We start from the raw sequence: 7,596 nt of genomic DNA, 5'->3' as shown, positions 1-7,596 counted from the left end.
TCAGTGACTCCCCACTCGAAAATGTAAATCCAGGACTCTCCATTTGTCACAATACGACTAGCTGCTTTTTCTGCTTCTGTAACTTGCTTATGCAGATACCCAAAGATTGTTTTGAGTTGTCCTAATCACTTAACTTGGCAGAACAGAACGGCTTTTGCTGGCTTGTATAGATATCGAAGGTCTTTGTGTGGTTTTTTTTCCCCTTTTAAAGTTCTTCCCCATAGCCCTCCATTACTGCCATAGTCTCAATTTTGGCTCAGAGATTGTTTATCCTGCTAGCAGCTAATCAATAAACCTTTTAATTACAATTGGATTGTCTATGGTCTTTTTCCAGGGGTCACAAATTCCTTAACACAAACCTAGGGCTTCAAGTATGCTAGGCAAATGTTCTACCAGCTAGCCGACTATGTATATATAGTGGTGGTCGGATTAATGTCAACTTGAGAAGGGAACCTCAATTGAGGAATTGTTTTATTGCTGTAAGTGATGTGGGAAAACCCATCCCATATGTGGGGGAACTTTCTGGGAGCAGTGCAGATAAAATGGGTGTGGCAGAGGAAGAACCTTTGCTTGCTTGGCCTCTGGCTCTCGTAGCCTTCCCTTTTGCCAAGTTAACTTTCCCATAATTGAAGCTGCAGATTCCTTCAGGGACACCAAAATCAGCATTTCCCCACACTCATGATGACCAAGGATCAGCTGCTCTCCAGGCAGCCTTCAGGGTTTGGCAATAGGGAATGTGGAGGCTCCCAGCCTCAGGGACTGAGCAACTATGTCATTCTGGGCCTCTAGTGTGAGAAAGCCACTGTGGAGCCACCCTTACTGTGGCGGTGTCCCACCTCTAGGACAGAGCAACTCCCAGGGTCTCGGCCCCTTGGGTGTTATTACTTCTATGTAAACTGATTTAAACAATCACACATAGATTTTTTTCCCCTATCAGTTCTGCTCCGCTAGAGACTCCTGACTAATAACCCACTCGGGATCCTCCTGTCTCCAGCTCCCAAGTGCTGGAATTACAGACACATATTTCCATATCCAACCTCAGTCAGCCCTTTCAAGACTTTTTAAATATGGCTACTGAGCCTAGAATGGTGTGTTGGTTGGTTTTTGTCGACTTGGCGCAAACCTAGACGTGACTGGGAAGAGGGGGTCTTAATTGAGAAAATGCCTCTGTTGCTAGTTGGTAAACTTGTGGGGCAGCACTTTGATTACTGATTGGTGTGGGAGGGCCCAACTCAGTGTGGTTGGTGGCACCCCTGGGCAGTTGCCTAACTGGTATAAGAAGAAGCAGGCCACAGGGAGCAGAGCGGTGTGTATACTGTACTCCTACATGGCTCCTGTCTCAGCTCCTGCCTCTAGGTCCCGGCTTCCCTCAGCGATGGAGTGTGATCTGCGTGTTATAAGATGAGATGAATTCCTTCTTCCTCAAGTTGCTTTGATCACAGTGTTCTGTTAGAGCAATAGGAAACTAACTAAGACAGGTGGATCTGCATATATTTGAAAACAAGAAATTGTGGCATTGTAAACAGGTCAATGGAGGCATAGTGGGTTAGACCCTCTGTTCATCCATGTGACAAAAAGTGTAATGATGTCTGCAAGGGCTTGAACGTGTCCCCAGGCATCCAGGTATTGGAGACCTAATCTATGTTAATGATATTTTTGAGGAAGAGCTGCCAAGAGCTAGCATTTGAGGAAGTCATGAAGATAAGACACTGAAAGGACCTCAGGAGATGTCTGTATCTATCACAGACTTCCCATCTCAGACCCACAGGCCAACTAAACAATGGTTCTTCGGTTGGATGTGGTAGCTCAGGTCTACATTCCAGAACTTGAGAGGTACTAGAAGGTCAAGGCCAGCCTGGGTTATCTAGACAGACCAGTCTCAAAGAGCTAGACTGGCAAAACAAAATGTCAACAATGACCACAAGGTGGCAAGACAGCTCAGCGGGTAAAGAGATGCTTGCTGCCAGGCCTGAGGATCTGAGTTCAATCATCCCACGCGGTAGAGGGAGAAAACCAATTCCCAACCAATTCCCACGAGTTGTCCTTTGCCCTCTCGGTGTTCCTTGACATGTTTGTGGGTCCCTCACTCCATGCACATAAGATAGATAGATAGATAGATAGATAGATAGATAGATAGATAGACAGATAGATAGATAGACAGATGATAGATAGGTAGATAGATAGATAGATAGATAGATTTTTTTTAGGCTTTTAGACTTTATTTTACTGTGTATTTTGTGTGTACACATATGTATACCTCATGTGTGTCTGGAGGTCAGAAGAGGCTCTGGGAACTGAGTTTTAGCCTCGGTGCTCTTAACCACGGAGCCATCTCTCTGGCCCCTGGAAACTTTTATTGTTTTCTGTGTATGAATGTTTTATCTGCATGTGTGTCTGTGAACCATGTGTGTCTGTGCACCATGTGTGTCCGACACTTACAGAGGTCAGAATAGGGTGTCAGGTCCATGAGCCTGGACTATAACAGACATTAACCTGGAGCCCGTGGGAGAGAATCAACTCCAAAGGATTATTCCAGAACATCCACACTTGTGTTGGGACACATGTGTGCTTATATACACACACACACACACACACACACACTCACACATCATTAGTAATAATAATATCAATAAAATAATAAAACAAACATAACCAAATTCAAGGAACACATGGCTACATAGTAGATTTGCTAAGAGTGAAAGGTAGATATATATCCTTGTTCACAAAATATTACCTTTGGGCACTCCTCCACATTTGAAACAGTTTCTACTTAGGAAAAGGAAGAGCAACTTGGGGGAGGGTTGATCTTAATGTGCATCAGCAATTGACAATTCAGAAATAGAATCTTGTTTGAGACAGGGTCTCATGTAGCCAAGGCTGGTTTCAGACTCATTACATACCCAAAGATGGCCTTAAATATTCCTGGTTCTCCTGTCTCCACCTCCCCATTACTGGTATTACAGGGGTGTGACATCATACGTGACCTCACCTCATTTTTTTGTTTTTTTGTTTTTGTTTTTGTTTTTGTTTTTTCGAGACAGGGTTTCTCTGTGTAGCCCTGGCTGTCCTGGAACTCACTCTGTAGACCAGGCTGGCCTCGAACTCAGAAATTCACCTGCTTCTGCCTACCAAGAGCTGGGATTAAAGGCATGAGCCTCCACGCCGGGCGTGACCTCGTTTTTAAAAGCCTACTGTTTAAAATGTCTAGAAAATTGGGTTGGGACTGCTGCTCAGTTGCTAGAGGATTTGCCTGCCATCCATGAATGAGGCCGTGAATTCCACTTCAGCCTTACATGAACCAGGGATGCTAGTAAGGCCAGCCAGCATGGCAGGGAGACGGGCTTGGGCCCCCATTTTGGTTTGGAGTTGTAATACCCCCTCTTGTAATAATGCACTTGGCAGTTCCTTCACTTGTACACACTATGCACACACACACACTCACACGCACACATACTCCCTCTAAGAAATGCATCTAACAACCTTGGGTCCCCAACTGTATCAGGCTATGTGTACCCCTATCTCTGCATGTTTCCCCACCCCCCGTAACACTTAGACTTAGGCGGTTTCTGTGAGCATCAGAGGAGAAGGGCTGATCTGGCCGGAAGTGCTTCGGGTACATGGCAGGAAGGCAAACACTGTCCGCTATTAATCTCTGATGGAGAGTCCCCACTCACCATCTCATCTCTGCATAATTGGGTGGCATATGATTAAAACCAGGTGCATAATGGGAGGGGACATGCAAAGCAGAGAAATGACTACATAACCTAATCTATCAATCAAAATAGAGAACCACCCAAGGGTGCCTGTTAAGAACAAGCTTCTCCTTCTCCTAAACCGGGAGATGCCGGGAACAGCACACACTCGAGGCTCCTGAGTGTTCTCACTCGTGCAACCCGCTGTCCGTCACGACAAACGTCTCCTTGGATAACCTGCACTATTGCTTAGCTTCCTATAAAGTTCTCTTCTGCATCATCTGTGTGATCCCGGCGTTTCAGTTATTTGTCTCAGAGGCAGGAAAGACCAGGTCCGGACCCTGATCTGTGCTCACAGTAGCACATAACTGTATTCAGCACACTAGCTAGCACTTGGAAGGTGGAGATCGAAGGGTCAGAAGTTCAAGGTCATCATTGGCTACACAGTGAGTTCAAGGCCATCCTGGATTACAGGAGACTTTGTCTCAAGCAAAACGAACAAGCAATAAATAAATAAATAAATAAAAAGAGAAAACCAAAGTGAAACAGCTAGAAATCTAGTTTTTAAAAATAGGTTCTAGGGGACTGGAGAGATGGCTCAATGGTTAAGAGCACTGACTTCTCTTTCAGAGGTCCTGAGTTCAAATCCCAGCAACCACATGGTGGCTCACAACCATCTGTAATGGGATCCAATGCCCTCTTCTGATGTGTCTGAAGACAGCGACATTGTGCTCATATACATTAAATAAATAAATTGTTTTTGTGGCATTATATATAAGAACAGAGCGCATCCAGGGAAGGCTGGGGCAGAGAGCTGCACTGGCTTGCCAGGAGCTCCGAGGAAGGTGCTCACTCAGGACTCTACACACTTCCTGCCTGACACATGACCACGCATAAGGGTCTCTGAGTTCTCTGGTCCTGAAGCCCAAGCTTCTGCAATGGGACATTTTTCACATGCATGACAACAGGGTCTTTCCTGTTACAGTGGCATCTTGTGGTAAAGGGCAGATGACAGGTGATCTCAAAAGCTTCTCCAAGGTCTCACCAGCCACCGTTCCAACCTGGGCTCTGATACACCATGACTTGCTGAAGATGCAATATTGATAGGAAGGAAGGAAAGTGGGAGAAAGGGAGGGAGGGAGGTGAGAGGGGGGAGGGGGAAACAATGTTATTCTTTAGTTAACTCTAACCCTAATTTTTTAATTCTCTCTCTCTCTCTCTCTCTCTCTCTCTCTCTCTCTCTCTCCCTCTCTCTTGCCAAGTGAAGGCCAGAGGCATCAGATTCCCCGTAGTGCTGGAATTAAAGATAATGCTACGGTTGGCTGGGTGATGGTGATGCACGCCTTTAATCCCAGCACTCGAGAGGCAGAGGCAGAGGCAGGAGGATTGCCTTGAATTAGCAGGACTACACATAGAATGAAATCCTGTGTCAAATAAAGACACCCACACAGGGCCCTTCAAACTACAAAAGAGGAAACGGAACCTCAGACAAGGCAGATGCCTGAGGTGTGGGGACTGGGGCTGATTCCTGGCTCCTAGTATGTCCACAGCTCAGCCCTGCAGGGGTCACCGTGGCGACTCCAGCTCCTTAGGCCCTGACCAGCACAGGCCTTCCTCTGACTACTCCCAGGGTCTCTTTATCTGCTTAGCCTTCCTCAGGCCTGTTCAAAGATCTCTCAGTGCTTCTCTCAGGCCCTGCCTGAGGTATGGTTGCCTCTGCTGCCTGTCCTGGGAAATCCTGGGGCCTTGGCAGTGCCGTGGCCAGCCTTGGTCAGTCCCACCACAGACACTTGTCAAATAGCAGCTGTCTGGGCAGAGGGAGGCGTGTTTACCTAGGGCAGAGCCTAGGCAGGAGCAGTGGCTTCCTTCCCACACCAGAAACCCAGACAGTTGCTCAGTACACGGACTCTACTGTTCCCATCTCTGTTTACACAGCCTGCAAATGTCTATGGAGTACCTACTATGTGTCGTACACACGGTTTCAAACTTCACAGACAAGGGTGATGGGGTTGAAACAAACAAAACAAAACACCTTCAAGTACTAAGAAAGGAGAGAAAGACTCTGTGTGTGTGTGTGTGTGTGTGTGTGTGTGTGTGTGTGTGTGTGCTGGTCCCTGGATAACTGTGCAAAGGAAGTATGTTCTCTGGCCTTGATTGTTCCGGTCAGCTAGCTCTGCTCTCCTTCATACATACTTGGTTGGAGTTCAAATCCCATCACTATGATTTGGATGAGTGATTTAATCCCTCTGAGCCTTGTTATCCTCTCTGAGAAATAATGTCATTACAAAGCCTACCTCACTGGGTGGTTAAGGAGTTTTACAAAGTGCTTTGAACAATAGGGAGTCCTGAAGGAGCCATGAGATATGCGGCTAGGGAATGGGGGCTAGATGAGCCTCCTGACTCCAGGGTCAGCCTCCAGCCTCCGGTGCCCAGAATCTGGCAGCATCTATCCTTCCCACAGCAATTCACTCAGCTGCCTCGTGGCTGTACTTTCTCTACATGCAAACACTTAGTTGGTATTTTTTCTTTCTTGGAAGGTACATGTTAATCTTTGAAAAAGAATACAGGTCCAGCAGAGATGGCACATGCCTTTAATCCCAGCGCTTGTGAGGCAGAGGCAGGCGGGATCTCTGAGTTTGAGGCCAGCCTGGTCTACAGGACTTCAGAGGAGGAGGAGGAGGAGGAGGAGGAGAATATAGAACTTTAAAGAACATGGACGCTTCATGAGTTTGCACGTCATCCTTGCACACAGGCCTTGCTGGTCCTCCCTGTAGCGTTCCAACTTCAGCGCATGCATCCCTCAAGCAAGCAGGGCATGGGCTACTTTACAAGGAAGCTTTTCTTCCTGCATTTGTTTCTGAAGAGCAAGCAAACATAATTTAGGGAAGAAGCAGCCGCAGCAGCAGGGAGGGGACCCCAATATGAGTCACCTGGGAGCTTTCTATTTATCTTGTGTGTGTGTGTGTGTGTGTGTGTGTGTGTGTGTGTGTGTGTGTAGGTTGGAGGACAGCTTGCTGGAGTCAGTTCTCTCTCTCCATCCTACAGATTCGGGAAGGGGTCAAACTCAGGTCATCAGGCTTGGCAGCAAGTGCCCTCACCTACTGAGCCCTCTCGCCAGCTCACGCAGGGGCTTTTCTATTGATGTCTTAATATGCCCATTATAAATCTTCCTAACACGGTGTGAAGCAAATTCAGAAAGATTTAAAAATGTTTGTCCGTGTCCTGATACAAGCAGCCCTGTTCCCTGGGGACACCATGGAAGCGGCGCGGCTTGGAAGTGTGGTCATGAACCTTTTTGAACATTCTGTCCTGTGGCTTTAAAACATTTTGATTTCCAGCCTCTACTCAAAGGACATTGTTCTATACACTCTTTTTTTTTTTTTTTTTTTTTGAGACAGGGTTTCTCTGTATAGCCCTGGCTGTCCTGGAACTCACTTTGTAGACCAGGCTGGCCTCGAACTCAGAAATCCACCTGCCTCTGCCTCCCGAGTGCTGGGATTAAAGGCATGCGCCACCACGCCCGGCTCTATACACTCTTTATATACTGTGCAGACAGTAAAAGCACAAACCCAGGGCCCACCTGCCTGAGTGCCTTTGGTCACTCTGCCTGAGTGGCCTGATTAGTCTGTGCCTCTATTTCCTCATCTGCAAAATGGGCAACAATGCCGCTTACCTCACAGGGTCACTTTGAGAAGTTTGAGTCCTCCTTGGGACACTATAGAAGTCTCTGTTTTGTGTTTTAGGACAGAGTCTCAAGTATTCTAGGGTGGCCTTGAACTCACTGTGTCTCTGGGGCTGGCTTTGAACTCACCCCTGATCCTCCAGAGCGTGGAGATTACAATTATGCATAGCTAGACCAGTGTAATACACTTGCCTCTTGGAACCTGTCACCTCTCCCTCCTTC

At 47.0% G+C, this 7,596-nt stretch overlaps 1 non-coding gene across 1 annotated transcript; it reads right to left on the bottom strand.

Annotated features, from left to right (window-relative positions):
- Nucleotides 1–6,397: 6,397 nt before the first annotated feature.
- On the bottom strand, nt 6,398–6,502 carry LOC115063665. Its single transcript, XR_003843549.1, has one exon. It is a non-coding gene; the product is annotated as a U6 spliceosomal RNA (small nuclear RNA).
- Nucleotides 6,503–7,596: the final 1,094 nt, after the last annotated feature.

The sequence above is a fragment of the Mus pahari genome, chromosome 3 (assembly GCF_900095145.1).
Source record: "Mus pahari chromosome 3, PAHARI_EIJ_v1.1, whole genome shotgun sequence".
In the NCBI taxonomy this organism is placed as follows: domain Eukaryota; kingdom Metazoa; phylum Chordata; class Mammalia; order Rodentia; family Muridae; genus Mus; species Mus pahari.
This window is presented reverse-complemented; position numbering and strand designations above follow the sequence as displayed.